At 33.4% G+C, this 24,754-nt stretch overlaps 1 protein-coding gene and 1 long non-coding RNA gene across 46 annotated transcripts in view; both read right to left on the bottom strand.

Moving 5' to 3' along the window:
* Positions 1-24,754, bottom strand: part of LOC126717331 (disease resistance protein RML1B-like) — a 131,984-nt gene that overhangs the window by 36,071 nt on the left and 71,159 nt on the right. The gene's annotated exons all lie outside the window — the stretch shown is intronic.
* Positions 19,071-21,815, bottom strand: LOC126717343 (uncharacterized). The gene is made up of 3 exons (XR_007652531.1): positions 21,375-21,815; positions 21,194-21,245; positions 19,071-19,630 (listed from the first exon to the last, which is right to left on the bottom strand). It is a non-coding gene; the product is annotated as an uncharacterized LOC126717343 (long non-coding RNA).

Below are 24,754 nucleotides of genomic sequence, written 5' to 3'. Positions count from 1 at the left end.
CCTTGTCCCCGAATGTTTTGGATATCTAAGCAATAATTAGAGAACAAATAATATATCTCCTTTTTAAGGGTTACTACTGCAGTGTCAACAACATGAACAATCCCATAAAATCGTTCTCGCACAAATCCATTTGTATCAACATATCTTAAAACCACAGCCATTTGCTCTTTCATGGACTCTTCACGAGTTTCACCAACCAATATGCAAAACTTTGCATCACCAATTTCTTCCCTAATTGCCTTCTTCACCTTGGTTGAAATAACATGTAGAATTTCTTTTTGAATCTGAGGTGATGTGTAGGTGGCATTTTTTGGAGATTTTGCCATTATTTCAATAATATTATTATTATAGCCAACCATCAAATCCAATGTTGTAAGAAAGTTTCCCCGATTGGTTGAAGTAGAGCTTTCATCTCGACCTCTAAAAGCAATAGCTTGCAAGGCAAGATGTCAAACAACATCAATTGAAGCCTTCAATCGTACTCGATTATTTGTAATTTGTTCTGAAGTGAAATTGCTCACTACCCTGTCTATGTGTTGAGACTGGTTCATCAAATCTAGACACGCTTTATAGGCAATTCTATGAATGGAGTTAAGATCTTTTCCCATATGAAGACTAAAAGAACAACTTTCACCATTTCTAACTTTCTTCCAACTCTTAAATCCGTTAACTGTGAATGCATTTTGTCCGTCATGCCCAGTTGGCTTATGAAAGAGAAAGCATGGTAGACAAAAAGTGGCATCTTTTTTTAGGAGAATATTCAAGCCATGACTTAAAACGATCATCTTCATACCAAGAACCTTGAAAACTTTAACCTTTCTCAGATTTTAAAAATTTTTTAAAATGAGGCTGGTATGGACCCAACTTAATGTAATGTCGCTGGATCTCATCTCGTTGATCAACATGATAAGTATATATTTGTCTACGCAATCCAGGATCAAGTTCTAATTGCAACGAACTCATATCAACCTTTTGAAATTTTGTTTGAGAATTTTCCTCAATAGGGACATCAAGATTTTCCTCAACAGGTTCATCAGGATTTTACTCAATTGGGACGTCGAGATTTTCCTCAATTGAGACATCAGGATTTTCCTCAACATTAGTGGTTGGCAATGTTGCACCACTAGTATTAGCTTCTAAATCATTTGAAACTTTTCTTTTGAAAAAATCAAATATGGTAGTTGACTTTTTCATAATCTACAAATAAAATATAATTTAAAACTATTATGTTATTATATGGTCAATAATCTACAATCATTACACATAATAGACAAACACTATGCACACAAACATTCAACAACTAACTAATAAATTTTAAAGTTACAAATAATCTCTTTAATTATTTATCCAACTTTAATGTTTTAAAAGACACTAACTAATGGACAAAAACACTAAAGACAAAACTAAAAAATATATATATATATATATCATAAAGCATCACAGATTCACAGTCTATTCACTATTACTAAAGACAAAATCACAAAACTACAAAAAAAAGAAAAAGAAAATTACAAAGCATGAAGCATCAATGGCAATAAGTTAACTTGCATGTGGTTTTGTGTTTGTCTTTAACTCTTTATCAGATGCAACTTTTTCAATTATAAAATAATATAAATTATGGGCTAAAGGGTAAAGAAAAAGATAAAGATGGGTCTTGGTTCATCTACCTCTTTTTTAACTCTTTCTCTCTTTCTCTGGTCTGAGTCTCAGCTTCTCAAATCTCAGGTCTGTCTGTCCCAGCCCTAGGCTCCCAGGCCCTAGCGTGACAGCATCCCTAATTGGTTATGGCTGACTCCCTGTGCTAGTTGCTTAGTTGCTCTGTGGGCTGTGGCTGTGGCTGTGGTTGCCGAATTCCTCTCTTCTATTTCAGCCGTAAGTTAGGTTTTTTTTTTTTTTTTTTTTTTTTTTTTTTTTTTTTTTTTAATGGCTTAGAAATCCCCTTCTTTTTTCCCTTTTATTATATGTGTGAGGCAAATTGGGTGTTTCCTACTCCTAAGCTATAGATATTTAATTAGAACTGGCTTTGATTTTTTTTTTTTTTTTTTGTGTTGTTTGGGCTTAATTATTGTTATTGGGCTAATTTTTTTTTATAGCATTTAAAAATATCAATAATATTGTTAAGGTGTAATTTTATTGAAACAAATTGCTAAAAATAATATATTATATAAATACTAATTTTTTTTTTTGAAAATCTGGGGAGGGGGGGGGGGGGTGGCACTGCCCCCAGGTCCAAGAATAGCTCCGTCTCTGAGTGCAATTTACCCACTCTTAAAATAACCTTATCCTACAAACCCTTACCCATAATTAATTGAATCCTAAACCTGCACTTTTGAACTAAGCAGAACTACCATTTAAGTCACAAGACTGTCAATCTCCGCAGTTGATATGTGGTCTATTGCTATGACAATTGACAGGATCTTGATTCATGAAGAGTGCAATAGGAATGTGAAGATTAAATCAAAAAACAAAAATAAAAACACAAAGCCATTTTTTTTAATATATAATTTGATAGTTGGAGCTTGGGAGAATGGAGAGCCTTGTAGCTCAATTGCACCTCCTACTATTTCCAGAGACATTATGTATTGTTTTCCTAATCCTTTATTTATAAGGATTGTATATGAATTAAGCGACTTAAAATTAATTTAATTATGTTTCCAAATATCAGATTCATTTTGGTAAATAAATTAGATATTACAAAAATTTCACTGGACCAGATAAGAGCCTACAAATGCTTGAGGTATTGACCAACAATTTCAACAAGAAGCCACCTACAAAAATTAGAGGATGCCACATGACACATTGATTTTCAGAGGGCAATACACCTCTAATGTCCAAAAGATAATGCTAAATTCACAATATGTTTACAAAAATTTCATAACAAAACTTAAGTGGCAATCTATTATAGATTTTAACTTTGGCCCCCATTGACATCATTTTTTTACCTACCTATAATAGTTTGGCACTTATAATTTTTTGAAAATTGTGTCCTTAGCTTTATGCACTGTCCAAAACCTCTAAATTAAAGGCTAATTAACAATTGGAAACCCTAAAATATAGGAATTACAAAGTCCACATCTATATGTTAAGTCCAAAAAAAAAAAAAAAAAAAAAAAAAAAAAAAAAAACAAACAAACAAACAGGTTACAGCAATTATTGAGTCCAATTTTCTTCTTTCAAAGTAAGTATAGCTCCTCGGAAACGGGATTCATCCAAGTCACAAAGACTTTCAACAATTGCACCCATTAATGTTTTGAGATGCTAGATATTGATGGTAATGGTATGCTTTCAAGAAAAGTGCTTTATGGGGTCCTTCATAAGCTACGAACCAAGAGGAAGAGATAAGTTATCTCTATGAAGTAATTTTCAAAATGTTTGATATAAATTAGAATGGGTTCATGGATTGTATGCAATTTGAGCCCCTCATTAGGAAGCTCATGCTTGCCGTGGCACGTGGAATATGCTCCCCTCTTACATAAATGTGAATCTCATATACAAGACTGACATGTGAGGTTCACATTTATATGAGAGAAGGGTGTAATATATTGGGTGTACAAAATAATTTCATCTAGTTTTATGACTTATTTGATTTAGGGTGCTCTTAATAATGGTTTTGGGGATCTACAATAGGCTGGACATGTGGGGTTAGCTCATTTTTACTTAGTCCATGAGCTTAGTAGGTTGGACCCAGTGGACCGTTGACTAGTCAACAAGCTGGGTTAAAAGAATATCCTAGCCCATGGCCCTATTCATGGACAAATCCCATTTTATCTTAAGCAACTAGGCAACTATGGGGCTAATGGGCAACCTATGGACTTTTTTGATGGATCTTTGATGGGCTCACCCATGGGCAATACCCATTTGTCTTTATCATGTCTCAAGTTCGACCCCCTCCCAAATTTATTGAGTTATAAATTATGGGCTACTGAGATTTGGTTTTGCAACTGAATTTGTAGCAGTGGTATTCAATATTGATGTGGAGGCCACCAATGTTGTGTATCTTTTTATATTTTTTCTTTTTTCTCGAGTAAATATTTGCTTGCTTATTTGTTTGATTTTTTTTTGTTTGTCTGTTTCTATTTTGTATTTTTAATTCTTAGGTTATTTTAATTTCCTTTTCATTTTTCTATTTAGGTTTTTCTTATGCCACCTGGCAATCCATTTCGCATCTAGGTGGCACAAAAATAATTCTTTTATTATAATTGTTAGTTATATCAGTATTTTTCATTCATTACAACAATGACCATTTTGATACAAGTCAACAGTTAAGTACATAAATTTTTATAATTAAGTGAAGCTAATTTTTTATTTGGGAATGTTATATCTGATACACTGTTCAAAGACTCGATGGAGTATGTTAGTGATCGATTATTTCCACAAAATAAATGTATGAAAATATTAGTGGGTGATACTAGATATATTATTTGTACTTACATCCATGAAACCCAATATCAAAATTTGGACAAGGAGGAAAGTGGAGAGAAATTTCTTGGGAATATGCTTAGTTTTTATTCCCCTACAGTAACACTTATTTTTGGAGTGTATTCACCAATCCCATTGATATATGTTTAAAACATACACATTCAAATTGATTATATTTAAAAGTGATAAACATGCCTTATGAGCCAAAATAATAACATCATCTTGCCATTCAATGTTATCATCAAGTTCATTACATCGTGAAATTATTTATTCAATGGCATCTCCTTCATCATTATCATCATCAACATTTACTGTCTTATTGTTCTTTTATTTTTATAATTTTTCATTATTTTTCTTCCTGGTATTCTACTAGCTTCTTAAACTTATAATAATAATAACAAAAATAATTATATTATCATTTAATACCTTAATTACAGTATAGAAAATAAATTTGTAAATATGAAAGTATAGTGTCAAATGTGTAGTCTAAATTTTGTAAAAGAAAGAGATAAGAGAGGGCAAAAAAACTAATGGACATATTATTTTGTTTAGTATGTTCAATAGACTACACTTTACTCTTACATAAATGTAAGTCTTAGATGAGACCTATATGTTCACTTTTATAGGAGAGAAATGTGTAATATTCCAAAAGTACTGAATAATTTTACCTAATTTCAAGCTTTAATAAATTTAGCATGCTCTTAATAATGGCACAATATTTTCTCTTTTAAAAACAAAAATAATGGTTCAATAAACACGGTCTTTAGATTTTTAATGCATAAAAGAAAATTAAGATGGGCTTTAGATCATCATCAATAAGGTGGAACATCCTACCCTCATTATCTCCAGGCATTTTGTACCACAACCTATTTATAGATCTATACCCAAACTCTTTACAGATGGCCTCAATTTCTACCTTAGACCACTTATTAGGATCACAATCATCTACTACCCCCACATCACCCCTCACATACTCCTTAGGATTTTCATTGAAAGACCCGCCATGATGCACATACATAGTAAAGAACTCATCCATTCTGCATGCATGAAACACATAGTAAACAATATTTAATCCAATAAAGAGAAAACCCAACCAAACAGTCAAACATGCACTGACACTATTACATTCAAAACAGTATTCCTCCAACATGGAACACAAAACAGTATAAAATAAAGCTTAATGCTAACAGGGAACACATGGACCACCTTAATCCCTTAAAGGCCAAACAGAAAATACCAACCAAACAAACAACAATATCGAAATAAAAGCATAAACAAACATTTTAATAGTGGTCCCTAACCCATGAGAGAGACAAATATGGTATGTGTTAAAAGTTAGAGAGAGAGAGAGAGAGAGAGAGAGAGAGAGAGAGAGGGACATAGATACATACACTTAGACAGAGAGAAAGTGAAAAGAAGTTACCTTTTCGAGCTTTAAACTTAGACCTACTGCTACACACTTGAAACTTCACCCACTAATTCTCGCGACGTTCTCCCTCGTCCAATCACATTAATGTTCCCTCTTCAAATCACGAGGTTTGGTGTGATTTTTGTGTGAGTCAGTATCTTAGTTCACATTTAGGTTTTTTATTGACAATGGGTTTGATCTGGAGATTTTAGGGTTCCTTTGAAATTTGAGGGTTTTAGGTCTGGGTAATGTGTGAGGTAGTTGATAAGTGAGGTCACGTGTGGGGTTGAGTGACGGGAAGCTAACGTGGAATGGTGAGGTTTGGGTCATGTATCTGTCATGTGAGCTTTAGGATACATGTAAGATTAGTTAATTATTATTTAAACTAGTCACAGACCCGCGCGTTGTGCGTGATTATTTTTTATGGTGATCTCATTATTATTATTATTATTTGTAATTTGAACTAATTTAATGAAAAGTAATGCATTTCATAATCATATTTATCACAAAGTAATTTTTTATTATTGTAGAATTGTTTTATTTAAAATTTGAAACGTTAATTCTACCATAGTTGGTTGACTAATTTTTACATCTCTAAGTCAATTAAACACGTTTGCATGCTACATGTAAACCTTCTTTTCCATAAGGGTTGAAATAATTTGTGTAATATTTTTTTTCTATGGAAGTTAAAAAGAATAAAATTCACCTTGTCTTGATGTTTTCTAAAAATTAAATTTGGAGATTCTCTTTCAATAATTGTGAAAATTCCAAGCAATAATTCAGAAGGTAATACATGTTACATGTTCATGCTTTGATTGTGTAATTGTATGATTGATTTGGATTGTAATTTATAAGTTGAATATGGTGGTGTATATCCAAAAGGGTCTAACTATGTTATTTAGGATATTGAATATAGTGTTGTGTGTGATTTATAGAGTAGCAATGGTTGTAGTAATTAAAAATTGGTTTTTCATTGTCTTTTAAGTTAATAAAAACCTTACATCTACTTTTTTTTTTCAAAAAACCTTTACATATTTTTTTAACGTGAATCTTTACATATACCTTAATAAGTAAACCCTATACATTTCATTTTCTTAGATGCATAAAAAAAAAAAAAAAGACATCTATTCCATAATAATAATGGCTAATTAGTTTTTTCATGTTCTCATTTATAACGTTTCTTACTATTATAATATTTTACTGGCTGTTGATTTTCATAATAGAGGCATTAAATGAGAGTTAAATTCTTTGAACCTTTCATTAGATTTTAAAAGTCATGGTGTGTGAAGAATATAAGCATTTAAGGACTATTTTTTTATATTTTATTAGTTTTAAATAATGTTAAATGAAATGTCAAAAAAAAAAGATTTTGAAAATTTTCATATTTATTTCTTATATATTTCTATTATTACTGAAAAAACGTTTTCCTTTAGTTTTGATAATAAATATGATTTTCTAAATTAAAGTTTGATTAGTTTCAAGTTTAAATTTTGTATGATTTTATTTAATTGTTGATTATATGATTTAATTAAGTGAATTTAACGATTTATTTATTTGCATTGTAAAGTTTATAATAACATTCGTAGGGTCATCTTTAATTAATTTTTTACTCCTTTAGCCGTCGGTCTCTTTGTTTTCCAATTAACGGTTACTAATTAATTTATTTAATTGACGTTTGATTTCTTTTACTAATATCTTTCTCTCCCTCTTTGTTAACATCCTATTATTTTCCCAAATTTGATGATAATTCTAATGTACTAAATATGCATATTGTAATGTTTATTTTTATTTTTATTTTACTCCATTTTGCTGCCATGAAGTTAGTACATCCATAACTATTAGTTTATTATTTTATGATATCTTTGGTTTGATATTATTATTATTATTATTATTATTATTATTATTATTATTATTATTATTATTATAAATTTAGTGTTTCTAAAATAGCATGTGTTTTGTATTCTCTTTTTCTATTAATGCATTGTAACGTTTTATGGGAATACTTTATAAGAAAATTGTTTATTCTTTTTTTTTTTTTTTTTTTTTTAAATTGAGTGTTTCTAAATTGATATTTGTTTTGTATTTCATTTTTCCATTGATGCATTGTAACATTTCATGGGAAGACTTTATAAGAACAATTTTTATTTATTGAATAAAATATTATACATTTAATTTAAAAAAAAATGAGACAAAATATAAATAATTATGATATGGAGGATGTTGCTAAATTTAAATGTTGCATAAAATAAGATGAGAATAAAATAATAAAAATGAAATGTATAGCAATAAACACCATATTATTTTAGTCATGCTAGGTAATAAAATAATATTATATTTTTATATACTATCTTTATAATGCAATAATATAACTGTAAGAACTCAATTTGTAATGATCCCAAACTGGTATTGGGTTCGTACGTTAAAGGCCCAAATAATAAAATTTGTAGAGCGTGGGCTGAAAGGCAAGGCCTTGGTCACCGGACAGTGGTTGGTCATGGTTTCTATAGCAATTTGCACAAGGGTGAACCTAGCGGGTCTAGCAAGACCTTCTTCCAATACAACCTGAGTGGCTTCGGTCCTTAGACCTCGTCCGAGGAGTTTCATGTTCTTATTATTCTTCTTTTTTAGGGTTCCATGGTCTGGGAGACGATTTGTCCCCCTCCCCCTCCCTGAATTGCTTCTCTTTCCTTTTTATACTAGCATTTTCCCTTCCTCCAATGTCCACGTGTAGGTTAAGCATTCCAGGGCTGATACTTGTCCCATTACCCCATACCCAAAGTGGTTGGGGGTGATTGTAAAAGCTGAAAAGCATTGCTCTGTCAGGCGCAGAGTATTTAATTGCAGTAATGGCAACCTTTCCATTGTCCTTTGTCGCCATATTATCCAAGGGTCCTTTCTCCATCAATGTAGAGGTGTTCGGCTTTTCCCTAAACTGTTCCCATACCATACTTGCCCTTTCTTTCAGGGTGCTTTGGGATGCTGAGGACAAAATCATCCTCGGCTATATCTCTAGGCTATTTGGACTTTCATTGTATGTCCTCGGCAATGTCTCTCCCCGACTCGGGCCTTGGGCCCTAATGTAGAGTGGGCCAAGGTCACAAATTCTCTGACCCCACAATAGCCCCTCAAAATCCTGCTGTCCGACCCCTTGGTCGGGGAGGAGGGTTTTGGTGAGGTCAGGCCTATATCACGGCTTGCCCAGCTTTATCCTTCATTAATGTCGGTGTCTCTTCATTTGCCTGGGAAATGTTCCTAGTTATGAGACATTCCTTTAGCTTTACTCACGTCGTGCTTCTGCCGTTTCAGTGCACGAGGCGCGTCTTTAATAAGTTCCCTTTACGAGGCAACGCCAATCCAATGGTTGTAGACGGCGTTGGGAGTTGAGTGTGAATTATCTCGTTTGTAGCTTTTCTTGGAAATCTATACAGATTAAATGCCACCAAACTTGCCTTCCATAAAAGAAGCAAGGTAGGAGGTCATTTCCTTTACGTACAGACCCTTCAATCTTTTCAAATTCCTAAACCACCAGCTATGCTCAAAGTCCTCATTGCCAATGGGATTAAGCCTTAGGGAGTGATACGGTTGAGGCGAAGATGGGGATGAAGGGACCACACCCTCTCAGGAAACACTGGGTCTCTCCGAGCCTCAAGATGGCCCGGTTAGGGCAAGGGAGACAGAGACTCAAGACATTTCTCCCCCTTGATAAGGCGGGAAAGAAGCCTTCTCGTCCTTCAGCCAAAATCTGAAACAGGTGTTGGTCGCATCAGATTTTTGGTGCGACAGCACTAGGGTTTCTCATCGTCGGTACCATCCGCTCTCTCTCGAGTGTTGCTAACATGGCACCTGCTTGATGGGAGTCAGAGCTGGCACGAGGACTAGGCATCTCTGCTTCCTCCTCTCCTCCTTCTCTGGTGCCTCCTTTTGCCTCCGCTTCTTCTTCTCTTCCATCACTAGGGGCATCCTGATGCTTCTGCTTCTTCTTCTGCTTCTTCTCCCCTTCCATCAATGGGGCCATCCTGACATGCTTAGTCGCCATAAGAGCAGAATTTTGAAGGATTTATTGTTCTCTTGTATCTTTTTCCTTTTTGCTTTTCTTTTTGCCTTTGTAGTTAGCTTCTGGTATAGGCTTGCTTAAGCCCCTCATTGTACGCTGTACTATTTCTTTGTATTAATAAAAGATGACTTTATTTTATTCTAAGTATTCTTTCTTTTCTGCAATAGTTATATTGTGATTGGATGTGCTATTTTTTTTTTTAATTCTGAACAATACTTAGGACCGAAACCCCTGTTAACAAAAAGCTATTATTTTGAACTTATTGAGACTAACAGGCACAATAATGCCGACCTGAAAAAAAGTTATACATATAAGACTAACCGAGATAACAGTTGAATGCTCTGTATTGCGTATGAGGCGATCATCCGAGGATTATTAACCTAAAATGAACTATCCGAGAGGGTTGCTGAGTACTAGGGTGCTTTGCCACGTTCCTAACAACATTCATAGCCTTAACCATTTTTGGCATCCGGTACAAGGACCGAGGTATGACTGTACCGGACCTAAACACTCATTTGCATTAGTTCCCTTAGAGTTGGGGATTCGAGGATAAGTCGGGACTTCCATTCTATCTAGGACTTAATCCATTTTCTAATGGATAATCTTCCCATAGGTCTGAATCTGAGGACCATGCAATACCTTGGTTCAGTTCAAAACTTAGATTTTCTTTAAGTAGTTGGTTTCCCCATAGGCTTGAGTCCAAGGACCATGCAATACCTTGGTTCTGTCCAAAACTTAGATTTTCTTTAAGTAGTTGGTTTCCCCATAGGCTTGAGTCCAAGGACCATGCAATACCTTGGTTCTGTCCAAAACTTAGATTGTCTTTAAGTTTGGGGGATTAGCCCCTCGGCCAAGGTGTGGGATGTTGATCTGACGTTGGAAGCCCCTAGAATTGTCCGCGCTACTGACACTTCGAAGCGTAGCCCCTAATGGAACTTTATATTAGGGCAACAACAACGGGCTGCTGGAAGTGATGGAGGGACTTTCTCAATCCACCGCTGTAAAATGTGCTCCCCCTAGATCGAGGGTTTTACATGGAGTCGCCACTTATTTAATTTAAAAGGAAAAACAAGAAAACTTTTGATGAAAAATACTTCTGTTGTATTAATGTATATGACAATTTACATTGAATTTTGTAACAAAAATTTACAATGCTTTTTGTCCTAAATACAGTCTAAGAAAAGTAAATTACATTGCTTTATTTCCTAGTTACATTCTAAAAAAAAAGTAAAATTGTAAATAAAAGAGCATTGTCTAGAACCCTTGATCTTGGTTCGGAGGCTAATTTACGAGATGGAAAGGGATTAAGCACCCATCTCGCCTGGTAAAACCGGTCTCCTAGGTTAAGGTGGCCAATGTCATGTCATGTCAAACAAATACAAAGAATATGTCATATAAACATGTGATTTGCAGGAATTGTAAATAAAAATGGGTTAGGGGAATTTGACATAAACAGAAACAAAAAGAAAAAATAAATAAATAAAACTTGTTAGATAACAATTTTTAAAAAATGAAGGTAATGGCATGTTCATCCAAGAGATCAATATAAATAAAGAATTCCTAGCCTAGACATGTTCATCTAAGCATGTGAAGGAAAAACAAAATTGTCATGTTATTTGTCATCAACATAATTGCAAAGAGAAACAAATAAAAATAAAACCTTTAAGCATATTTGATCATCCAAGCAATTATGAAGAGAAGTAAAGGAAAAACGCTAGACATGTTTTATCTAGACAAAATCAAAATACTTTGACATGTTTGTTCAAACATTTAAAAAAGGTAAAACAATTACCTAGACATGTTCATCTAAGTATTAAAGAGAAAGTTGTGTTTTAGCCTAGAAGTGCTCATCTAAGCATTCAAAGAAAATTGTGTATTAGCCTAGAAGTGTTCATCTAAGCATTCAAGAGAAAATTGTGTATCACCTAGAAATGTTCATCTAAGCATGTAAGAGAAAATCAATAAGACATATAGGCATGTTCATCCAAGCATAGCATAAAAGAAGTGAATAATGATTTGTAAGCATTTATTCTAGCATGTATAAAGAATTAAAAAAACACAATTAACTACTTACCAGCATAAATTAAAAGGGGGAAGTGATCACTTAAAGGGCTAGGGAGAAAGCAAGGAAGTACTAAACTACAACCAAAGTAAGAACAATGGTTTCTCAATAGCTTTTCTTTTCTGCTTTCTCACTAGCTCTTTAGAGGGAATTTGGGGTCCAGAAAATGAAAAAGGTCTTCTCTATTTATAGGGGAAGGGATGGCTTAGCTTTAAAGCTAAGTTATTAGCTTTCTTCTGAAGCTAAGGGAGGAGATAACCTGTTTAAATGAGCTGGGGACGGATTTGGTGTTGATCCCCATTCAAATTTTGAAATGATGCTACACCTGCTTCGTATTTTGGCTCTAATTTTCCGCTCAAAATTCCAATTGATTCAAGATGGGTGTTTTTTGAAAGGAAATTCAATTATCTACAACTTTTTCAGAAATAGAGAAAGCCAAATTTCAACGTTATCCATGCCAAAAATGTGTTTCAAATTGCTGCTGAAAATAGTAACGTCTTTTGAGCATTTTTGAATTTTTTTATAGGCTGTATCTGTTTCTTTACCCAATTTATTTTTCAAAAATATTTCTTCTGAAGCAAAGGGAAAGGATAAGTCTATTAGATAGGCTTGAACCGATTTGATGTTGAACTCATTTGAAATTTTGAGAGAAAATTGAAGATAATGCTGAATTTGTGTTATCTTCTGCACCTGTTTTGTATTTTGGCCATAACTTACTGCTCAAAATTCCAATTGATTCGGGATTGATGTTTTTTGAAAGGAAATTTAATTCTCTACAACCTTTATAGAAATAGAGAAATCCAAATTTCAACTTTTTTCTGACCAAAAATGCGATTCAAGTTACAGCTAAAGATAATGACGTTTTCTGAGCATTTTTCTCTTTTTTTTTTGAATTTTTGAATTTTTCATGGGTCATATCTCCAGAATTATAAAAAAAAAAAAAAAAAAAAAAAAAAAAAAAAAAAAAAAAAAAACAGAGCAGATAAGATGCCATAAAGAAAAACATTTTTTTTATTATTTCTTAAAAAAAAATGAAGTCCAATCAAAAATCACACTTAATTAATTTCAAATTAATTCCTGTGAGAACCAATCAAAATTAAGTGTTTAGAATAGGATGTGATCAGGCCCATCGTACAGGCGAGCCATGATCATTGAAAGTTGTTTGTATGATAACTTTTGATCAGGTAGCCCAATCAAAACCCATGACATACCATTATGATCGTTAGAGCATCAAGATCTGTTTTGTATCACAAATCTAAAGATCTACCGAATGGTTAAATGCAAGTTGTAAAATTGGGTGTCTACAACCGCCTGTGCCAACGCACAAGCCTTTTCCACAGACGGCGCCAATTGTAAGGACTCAATTTGTAACAATCCCAAACTGGTATTGGGTTCGCACGTTAAAGGCCCAAACAATAAAATTTGTAGAGCGTGGGCTGAAAGGCTAGGCCTTGGTCACCGGACAGTGGTTAGTCATGGTTTCTATAGCAATTTGCACAAGGGTGAACCTGGCGGGTCTAGCAAGACCTTCTTCCAATACGACCTACGTGGCTCCGGTCCTTAGACCTCGTCCGAAGAGCTTCATGTTCTTATTATTCTTCTTTTTTAGGGTTCTATGGTCTGGGAGATGATTTGTCCCCCCCCCCCCCTCCCTGAATTGCTTCTCTTTCCTTTTTATACTAGCTTTTTCCCTTCCTCCAACGTCCACGTGTAGGTTAAGCGTTCCAAGGCTGATACTTGTCCCATCAGTCCATACCCAAAGTGGTTGGGGGTGATTGTAAAAGCTGAAAAGCATTGCTCTGTCAGACGCAGAGTATTTAATTGCAGTAATGGCAGCCTTTCCTTTGTCCTTTGTCGCCATATTGTCCAGGGGTCCTTTCTCCATCAATGTGGAGGTGTTCGGCTTTTCTCTAAACTGTTCCTATACCGTACTTGCCCTTTCTTTCAAGGGCGCTTTGGGATGCCGAGGACAGAATCATCCTCGGCTATATCTCTAAGCTATTTGGACTTTCATTGTATGTCCTCGGCAATGTCTCTCCTCGGCTCGGGCCTTGGGCCCTAATGTAGAGTGGGCTGGGGTCACAAATTCTCTGACCCCACAATAACATTTAACAACCAATGAGAATAAAAAAGATAACAACATAAAATATAAAACTAAATCGTATCAAGCTCGATTACCTGTCAATTCCAATTTTAGCAAACTAACTGACTTATAGTAGTCTAAAACTGATTTCTGCGATGCATTTGGTGGAACTTTCAATACTGCATCAATATGTTTTGATGGTCAACCTGTTACACTAAAATTAAAAAATATATATATACCAAAAATTGAAGGAAAAAAAAAATATATATATATATATATATAGAGAGAGAGAGAGAGAGAGAGAGAGAGAGAGAGAGAGAGGGGCTTTTGTGTGTGAAAAAATAGAAATTATGCATGGAATAAGAGGGAGAATGATAATTTTATAGCATGAGAATAAGAATAACAAGAGTAAAAAATAAAGGAAGATAAAAAGATAGAATAATATTAATATTGAGAGTAGTGGGGATATGAAAAGTTGAAATGGAATGAGAAAGGTTGAAGAAAATTAAGGTAGAGAGTAGTGGGGATATGAAAAGTTAAAATGGAATTGAAAATTTAATAATAAATAAGAATAATTAAAAATAAGATAAATTAAATATGATATTTTGATTGTAATATAATAGAGTTTTTAATTCACTTTAAATGTTAAAAAGTTGTATAAAAAACTGGAAAAAAATTGATAATGACATGGCTACTGACGTGGCTTAATGGGAGCGTGGCAACATTAAATGCTACGCTTCAACTTTTAGTAATATACTAGTTGTGGACCCGCGCGTTGCGCGTGATAAATTTTTTATGATAATGAGATATATATATATTGCAGGATTCATGGTGATTGGAGGTTTTGGTCTTTGAATTAATTTTGTATTATTAAAGATTAGTATTCGGAATAGAATAAGGAAATTTTATTGTAGATTTTATTTTTGAAACATAATTTCTACCATTGGCTAATTTGTACATTTCCAAGTCAATTGAGTACATTTTGCATGTTATATGTAATTCTTCATTTCCATAAGGGTAAGGGCATTCACGATCCCAATGACCCACTCCATTTTTCTTGCATGCTTGGTTATTTGGGATGCAAAATGTGTTTGTACCAAAAGTTGTATGTCGAAGGATTTGTTGACAATTTTGCAGCAATAGTTTTCCATCTGGTTGGTTTAGAATTGATAACAGTAATTGTATTCCATCATCATTTGATTCGCATAACAGCGCAATTGCCAATCTATATTTTGCTTTTTTGTCTCCTTCTATGTTAGCTTGAAAAAGATTTCTTTTCCCACTTTAGTTTGATCTTGTACAAAATATTTGTGAGCTTTGACCCAAAATAGTGCTTGCTTGTTTCCAGCCCTAAAGCATTGATGAATGAGTTTTCCTTCCTCCTTTCGAAGGAATAGAGAATTTTGGAGCAATCCAGTTAAATTGATGTCATGAAGAATTTTTTTTTTTTTTTTGGTTAGCCGATTGAATAGCTTGCAGTTGTTTTTTGTAAACATAAACACATTAAAAAACTGATGTGCTTAAAAAAAAAAATCAATTGGTGACAAAACATTTCATTTATCATATAAGGATGACATGTGAACATTGTTATCATCACAATTGCAATATTGGATCTATGAAGTCAATTTTTTTTTTTTTTCAAAAATATAACAATGACTCTAAAACTGTGCATGACTTCATTGTATAAATTTAATAAAAAGAGAAAATATGAGACTACAATATTTTGTACCACAATTTTGGACGTTGTAGATTGTGATTAGTAGAGAAAACGTGGAAAGTTGACGTTGCCTTAAAATTTTGGCTATTGTCTTCCCACACTGGATAATATTTTGACCAATAATTCTGTAGGTAATTCATGTTACATGCGCATTTTTGTGATTGTGTAAAGAGTATTTTTGATATTTTTGGTTTGTATTTTTGAAGTTGTTTAGGATTGTAATTTATAGTATTTTTCTAGCTTTATGATGAGTGAACTGTTTTAATTATTTTATTCATAATTTTCATCGTTTAGTTATAAATATGTAAATTAAAGCATAAGAATACGTAAATGCAAAGTTAAACATAAATCTATAACCATCCATGATAAATATATATAGACAATTTTCGCTTTTTTTTATTGTTGCATAAATTATTATTTAATTGTCTAGTTATAAATATCTAAATTAAGTAGATGAACTTTTTCCCCAAAAAAAAAATAAATAAATAAATAGATGAATATGTAAAATCCTCTCACACATTATTCTTACAACCAAAGAAGGTGCCATTTTACTCATTTGTTTACTACATGACTAATGATCAATATTCTGATCAAAGAATCATAGATCAACCATTTCAACTAACTAACATATAAATGAGAGATCCAAATCCATACCTTAGTCTTTCTGATTAATATATACATATAAAAGGCAAAAAAAAAAAAAAAAAAACAAAAAAAAAACCATAATAGCAAAGTCTGATACATACCAGAAGCAAAGCCTCTCTGGAACACAGGGATCCTGAGGTATGAGGCAGCCCTTGAAGCTATGTTTGAATGAATAATAAATTGGTAGAAACCAGAAGATAATATAAAAATATAAAAATATTTTAACATGACCGTTTCATTTTATTTATAATTGGGAGTTTGACATACTTGAAGAAACAATCCAGCTTTTGAATTTGCAATTTAATAGATAGTTCGTAATCAATTTGTAAAAATTATGAACAACCTACACAACCAAAAGATAATATAAAAAATATTATAGTAAGTTCACACAAGTAACATGAAAAGCATTTTTCTAAAACTATTTGGAGATTCTTGCCTTTATGCAGTTCCATTAATAACGAAAACATCACAGGGTAAGACCCAACCCAAATGCTTAATCCAACCTCGTTTTTTAGACCAACCTTGTTTTTTTATTTTTTTATCTCCCTCTATTTTTACTCTTTCACTTTGTGTTAAAAGCTTCCACTACCTATTTTAGCACTACCCTGAATTCTCACCTACATGCTATATATGCCTTCCTTCTTTTTTTTTTTTTTTTTAACAGTTCATAATTTATGAACCCAACAAAGACAACTGGAGAACCCTTATTCCCCTTAAATTTTATTCTCTCCTAACCTATCCATTTCACTGATCAATGACATATATTCAACCTCATAGAAATTCAAGCTCTGATTGGTGCCTTTGAAACAATTCCAGAAGTAGCAACATCTCTTCATCGAATGTTTTGGCTTAATTATCATTTTTCAGTCAAATTATAGAAAGTCATTTGATTACACCCACCTAAAAATCAATTTCTAACTAATATTTAGAGATACTTGACTATATATTCCAGCCTTTGAACTTGCAATTTAATAGATAATCCATATTAAATTGGTAGAAAATATGAACAACCTATACAACCAAAAGATAATATAAAAAAATCTTATTCATTTTATTTATAATTGAGAGTTGGACACATTTGAAAAAACAATCCAGCTCTATTTACAATGGGATTTCCCAGCAAAGCAGCTCATTCAACAATGTCCTATTTCTTTTGGTTACATAAATTGTTCAGGCAACAATTGAATTTCCCAAAAGGCATATGATAAATGGTTGATGCACTTCGGTTATTTATTGTGAGCTACAAAAGAGAAGTTGTAAAATCACATCCCAAAAGGCATATGAGATACTATGGAAGGACTCTGATGTTGCTCCTACATCACAACTTGTGGCAAGATACACTGGTTCGAATGAAAGTTTACAGGTATAAATGAAGTATTGGGAAATTTTCTTCAGACAATCTTGAAAATTTTGAGCAATCGTGCTATGTATTTCATTTAACTTTACATCAATCTGGGGTAATCTTATAGATCTACTAACAATCTCAAATTTGATGGCCTACGATATTGTTTTGCTGAGTTTCACATATATGGAAAATGATGCAAACGTTTTGACTCCAAATATTCATGGCCATTTAAGCGTATATTTTCGTGAATACATCTCTGAAGTGGACTCAGTTAAAATCAAGTTTAAGGTAAGTACTCGATTTCCTTCAAAGACAATATATTGATATAAGGAAAGTAACCTATCATAGAAACCACACTCACATAGTTCTCCAAAATGAAAATATGATCAAAAACTTGATGTATTAAACCATGTTTTGTAACAAAACCTGTATTTAGCAAGTTGTTCAATGCAGATAATAATAAAAAAACCATCCAATAGAAAAAAAAGAAACCTGAACATTTCAAGCAAAGAGTAACATGGCAATCAGTACATATTTCATCAAAATACATGCTTAAATATAGCTCAATTGGCACTTCTTTCTCCTATAATAATTAGTTGAAAGGTGAGGTCAAAAGTTTAAAACCTGCTAGGTACGTCTGTAACTTACCAATAAAACAAAATGGAACAGGTGAAATGTATTGGTTGTAAATTGTAATATGTGATTCCCATATTTATTGGGATGCCTTGTGAGGATATTTTGTGTTCTTAATGTTTCTTAGATTTGTTTCAATGAATTACCTGCCTGAAAAAGAAAAATGAATAAGTAAAAAAATATGCAGATAGTAGAAGTGTTTAGGATGGGGTCATGAAGGTATCAATTCTGCATATAGTAGGATCACTACATATCAAGAGGCATATTTTCTACTTACCAGATTCTATAGTCACATTGATTGTCCATGATTTAAAGTTGTCCACTGGGTGGAGGAGATTTAATCCAAGACATTGGAATACCTTTCAGAAGATCCAACAATTAACAATTATGCAAATCTCTAATATCTATGGAGTGGCTTATATGAGAATTCTTTGTATTTTTTGCATTACAAATATGAAATTTGCTCCCACACCTACACAATAACATGATCCATATGACTATGGCTTTACAATTACATAATCTATACATTAGGCTGAACAATAACATCCATATTAGATTAAGTTCCTTAGCTGGATAGCAAAATATATTTCCCACTCACATAGATATTTTGTAACATATTGTAAATGTGAAGAATCTTACATTTTTTTTCTTTATTGAAATTTCAACATAGATAGAAAAAGAAAAATATATGAGCAGATGGTGGCCAAAAAAAAGAAGAGCTAAGAGGATTTCAGAAATATCTTAAGTAACATCATAGCCTATGATTCATAGGAAAGAGAAATAGGATTCAGATTCTTTTCTTTTAAATTAATTATTATAGTGGAGTACAAAAGGACGAATTTGAAGGGCTTAAACAGTCAGTTGTTTAAGGCAGCACATAAATATTGGAGAACCATCAAAATTAGTGGAAAAAATTCACAATGGATCTCATAAAAAAGAAAACACAAACTCTATACTAATTTAATAGCCACCATTTCATACAGCCATGAGCTGTACAATTTACAAAGCACACAGCATCCCTCATGTCTTTCATTAAGAGAACATTCTCTTCGATATTCCTTCCCATGACAAGTGTGGTTTGGTGCTGACCAATCAATATACTTAAGCCAAGGCTTAAATCCTATTGGCCCAGACTGTAGTAATGCATTTATATATTATGTTACAATATAGATAGGTCTACAATCACCCATTTTAGATGGCTTGGGAACCTTAGTAATTCATGAGAAGATGGTGGCATTTACCTCCTTAATAATTAGTCCCTGACCTGAAAAACAATTGAATGGCACTTGTAACATCTTGCACAACACAATACGCCTATTTAAAAAGGGGACTGAGAAACCATATGGAGTTATACCAGAAGGTTTTATCTCCATCCATGCAAATGTCAAACCTTTTAAAAGGTCTAACTCACAAGGAAAATGTAAAAACAGGTCTAGTCCAATTCACAAATGGCCAAAATCAAATTAGAATCCTAAAGACTCTTCGCCTCAAATTGGATTATTTGAATCCTGGGGTAAGTTTTCTCTTTAAACAATAGAATCGATAGAAAGAACGGATTTATAAAATTTTAAACCTTTTTTTACATCAATAGTTGGGGTGGTGGGGGCATTTGAATTCTAGAATATGATTTCTATAAAATTAAAATTTTCTCCTTGACCCTAATTAAATTTGTAATCAATTTCTTAATCCAATTTATTTATTTTGGGTATCAAAAGATAAGGCATTGTTTGAAAGTTAATCCGGTGCATTGGTGCAAAATTCATTTTCAATGAAGTCCTCACTCTTTTCTTAAGCCACCACTTAGTTAGCCAGAAACTTTTTCTGGAACCTTTTTAATGGAGAAAAAGTAAGTAATTCACCATTCTTGAAATAAGATGTCAAGGGAGTTCTATAATATATATTGAAAAGAAATCCTACAAAGTAAAGGTGGAGGAAGCGGGATTAGTCTTTATGATGAGGATTATTGAAAGAAGTGATGATTTTCTACAATCAGTTTGTTCTGGGAAAAGGTGCAAGAGGGTTATTAGCATCTGTGGAGGATTTAGCCAAAGCAGAACCATCACAGTTTTTTTCTTAAGGAAGATTGATGTGCAGTAAGATAGCCAGTGAGACATGAAATGTATAATATGTGAGATGCAATATTGTCAGGCTATGAAATTGCAGTACTGTCAGGCTATGAAACAATCTTTCTTTCATGGGACAACTATCAAAGATGATTAGATGATGGTGATTTGAAACTCCAAATTTTGATTACCAAGTGTGAACAACTTTTTGACATGATACTTGAACTAAATGCCAAAAGTTTCAACAAAAATAATAAAACACAACAATTAAGAAAATGTAATCCTCTCATCCAGGTTCATCTCACCATGTAGAAGAAAGTTGAGTTGAATCGACATTCATAATAGGGGGAACCATGTTTTATTTTGTTGGAGGAATCATTCAGAGAGTGGTAAAGAAAAAGAGAGAGACAGAGAAGAATCCACAAAAATGTATTTCTGAAATTAGCGTATGTAGGTTTCTACTCTATCTGTACTGAAGAATCCACAAAAAAGGTATCTCAAGTACTGAAGAATATTAAAATAGATTTATACAGAATGATTCTTTTAGGGGTCACAACTCACACAAGGGAAAGCTACTAAAATCATGACATTCCAAGTCACTTGGTACTATAATATAACTGCACATGCTCTCGCATGATTAAAAATCCTGGATGTGACTCAAGAGGTTTCAAAAAAACCCACGCCAATTGTTTGATCAATTCTAGTAAAAGATGACAGAGTTAATATATAGATTCAATATAGTTAGAAAATCAGAATGAACATACCTAAAAGAAGCAGTGCTCCAATTAAATAACTCAGCAGTAACAAATTCAACACCTTAGGCAGAAACAAACGTAGAAAGGAAAAAAAAAAAAACCATCAAGCAAAAGAATAGAGCACAACACAAAATAGTAAAAGGTGACAGATTTAATATATAGATTCAATAGAAAATCATAATGAACATACCCAAAAGAAGAAGTGCTCCAATTAAATAACCCAGTGGAAACAAATTCAACACCCTAGCCAGAAACAAACGTAGAAAGGGAAAAGAACCATCAAGCAAAAGAATAGTGCACAAAAGAAATTGGGATGTAGGGATACCTCAACTGAACCACCCACTTACGTCAGTATTTATATAGATGTGAGGAGAGGAAGGAAGGAAGGAAGAAAGAGGGGCTGCCGTTAGAAGCCGAAACAGAAGCTGAAACCGTGGAACAGGAAGATGAAACCGTGAGTGAAACAGTAGAACAGAAGCTGAAACCGTGAGAATCAAAAGGTGGGGAAGGGGAAGGGACTAAGCCTGAAACAATGAATCAAAACGTGGGGGACAGGAATTTCAATCGTGTAACAGAAGGAAAGGGAATAGTAACCGTGAAAAAACATCAGGTTTGGCAAAGGGATGTAGTTGAAAAGGTTTTGGGCGTGGGCTTGGGCTCTATTGTGGGATTAATTAAATGTATAAAAATTGGACTTAAAGTAGAGATAAGGCTGGAAATAAATTTAGTTTTGTTAGTATTTTAAAATTAGTAAAATCTATTTTAAAATTAAATTAAAAATTCAAAAAAGAAGATGGGGATGACGTGGCTGCTGATGTGGCTCAACGTGAGTGTAACAACATTAAATGCTACGCTTCAGCTTTTAGTAATATATTGATTGATTGATGATTGATTGATTGATGGGCAGGTTTGACATAAGCGCTCCGTTTGCCACGTAAGAGATTTTTGTTAGTGGGTAGACAACAGTAACCAAAATAAAATTGATTTTATTTTTTTAGGGACTACATTAATAATAAAATCAAAATAGGAACTAAAATGAGAATCGGCCCAAAATATGGGGATCAAAAATATTTTTTTGCGTTAACTTTAATAATATAGTTGGGCTTCCTATTTTCAAGTTCAAAATGAGACCCAACCTAAACCAGCCCACGCACTCCTTTCTTTTGAGCCTATTTTAAAGTGTTGGATAAACCGAAGTAAGACAAAGTTGAGTACCAAAGTCCATGTTATTTACGAAGAAGAAATGACCACCTTTTGTCATCTGGATCAAGTCGAAACATGGGCTAACTTTTATTTTTAGTAAATAAGAGAAGACCCAATAACTTTCTATTTTCAATAAGACTTAATTCTTTTAAACCAATGCAGTAGTCTGGAAGGACGAATACCGAGTTCTTTATCCAATGCTTAATATATTGAACACCTTGATCTCTCTCCAAATAATTTCACTGGGCATATTCCTTTACTTGGTAACTTGAAACATCTTGTCCAGTTACTCCTTGGTGGGAACAATTTATCTACTACAACAAAGCTGAATTTTCAAGTATTTGATTCCCTTACAAACTGTACCCTGCTAAAGAAAATCCTTCTGACTTCTAACCAATTAGCTGATGAACTTCCCCCTTCTGTTGCAAATCTCTCTGTCAATCTCCAACATTTATTCAAATATTGGAAAAATACCAAAACCTTGTGTCCTTTTCAATTGAGAAAAAAAATTTCAAAGGCAAAATACCAAATTCCATGGGAAAACTTCAGAAACTAGAAAGACTTATGGTTACTGACAACTTGTTCTCTGGAGGAATTCCAAATATCTTTAGCAATCTTACGTGGCTATATGAACTCGAGTTACTCGACATGGCAAACAACAGGTTATCTGGTAGAGTTCCCATGAGTATAGCAACATGTCAGCGATAAGAGATGCTTGTTCTGGTAAGGACAGCACTCAATGGAAGCATTCCAATGCTAATTTGTAAGCTTCCCCAGATAAAATTTTTGCTATTGGCAAATAACACTTCAAGCGGTTCTTTGCCCAACGAATTTGGCCATTTGAGACAGCTTCAAATCATGGACATTTGTGGAAACCAGCTATCTGGAAATATTCCTGCAATAACCGAGAAATACTCAATTTTGCATCGTCTCAACATTGCAAGAAACAAGATAACTGGCTCAATACCAAAGTCACTGGAAAATCTAGCAGCACTTGGGAGATTGGATCTTTCTTCCAACAATCTCTTTGGCCTAACACCTACAGAATTGGAGAACCTTAATGCTTTGCAGATGTTAAATTTGTCTTTCAATAGCTTGGAAGGAGAAGTACCAAAAAATGGTGTCTTTGCCAACATCAGCTGGGATTCTCTCTAGGGAAACAATCAGCTCGGCACATTTGACCCAGAGACTAAATATTGCCATTGATGTAGATTCTGAATTAGATACCTCCATCATAATTGTGACCTGGAAATGTGCTTTTAGATGAAGATATGACTGCTCATGTAGGAGATTACGGGTTAGCAAGGTTTCTCCCCCATAATTCATCACAGAATGGGAGTGGCATAATTTGACAAAAAGGCTCAGTTGGTTACATTGCTCCAGGTATGTTGTGGATCTTATTTTATGAAACTTAAAAGGATTTAGTGATTACATTCACAGTTCAAACAATGTTCTACTCTACCTCTTTTGCTACATTTGATCCGAAAGAACATATTAGTAAAAAAATTAACACCCTATGTTTTCACATTTTTTCCTCAAGCTTTTATCTTTCCTAGTTGGAAATACTTGATCCTAATATCCTGAAATTCTGTTGTAAAGTATAGCTTGGGTGGAAAGGCTTCAACAAGTGGGGATGTCTATACTTTTGGGATACTGCTGCTGGGGATGATCATTGCCAAGAAGCCCACAGAGGGGATTTTCCTGGAAGGTTTAAGCATAAACAAGCTCATCTCCAAAGTGCATGAGAGTAAAATCATGGATATATATTGCTGATCCAAGGCTTTTCAAGGATAATGAACCTTTTTTGCAAAGCAGTATTACCAATTATTCTTCTGCGAAGATAGCAGCAGCAAGAACAAAAACAACATTGCTTTCATAGGTGATGAGCGTGTGGCTTCTATGGTGAGAGTTGGACTGTTTTGTGCTGCTCATTCATTGAAAGAACGTTTTTCTATGAGAGAAGCCTTATATAAGTTGCAAGAGATTAAAAGATGTTCTATTGGATTCTGAAGCATCGCATTAAAACTATTTTGTGCATTTATGTTTATTTCTCAAGCTGTTTGAAGCTATAAATTCTTATGATTAGAACAGAAAATTGATATGAGAGTCTCTTTAATGGCCAGTTAATTTGATCATATGTCAAATTTTTTCAATTCCATTTTCTTTATCAATCCCCCATTTTGAGACAGTTCAGAAATTTTTTATGCGAATATTTGCTAAAATGTATGATTGCAAGATGATAATTGCTTAGGCCATGTTGTAAGGACATCATATTCTTCATTCATAGGTGCAATTTTATATGAGGGAGGTTCTGTGGTATAGTAATCAAGTTACCATAGGATGTGTGTTTGTGACAAATAAGGATGT

The sequence above is a fragment of the Quercus robur genome, chromosome 3, assembly GCF_932294415.1.
Source record: "Quercus robur chromosome 3, dhQueRobu3.1, whole genome shotgun sequence".
NCBI lineage: Eukaryota > Viridiplantae > Streptophyta > Magnoliopsida > Fagales > Fagaceae > Quercus > Quercus robur.
This window is presented reverse-complemented; position numbering and strand designations above follow the sequence as displayed.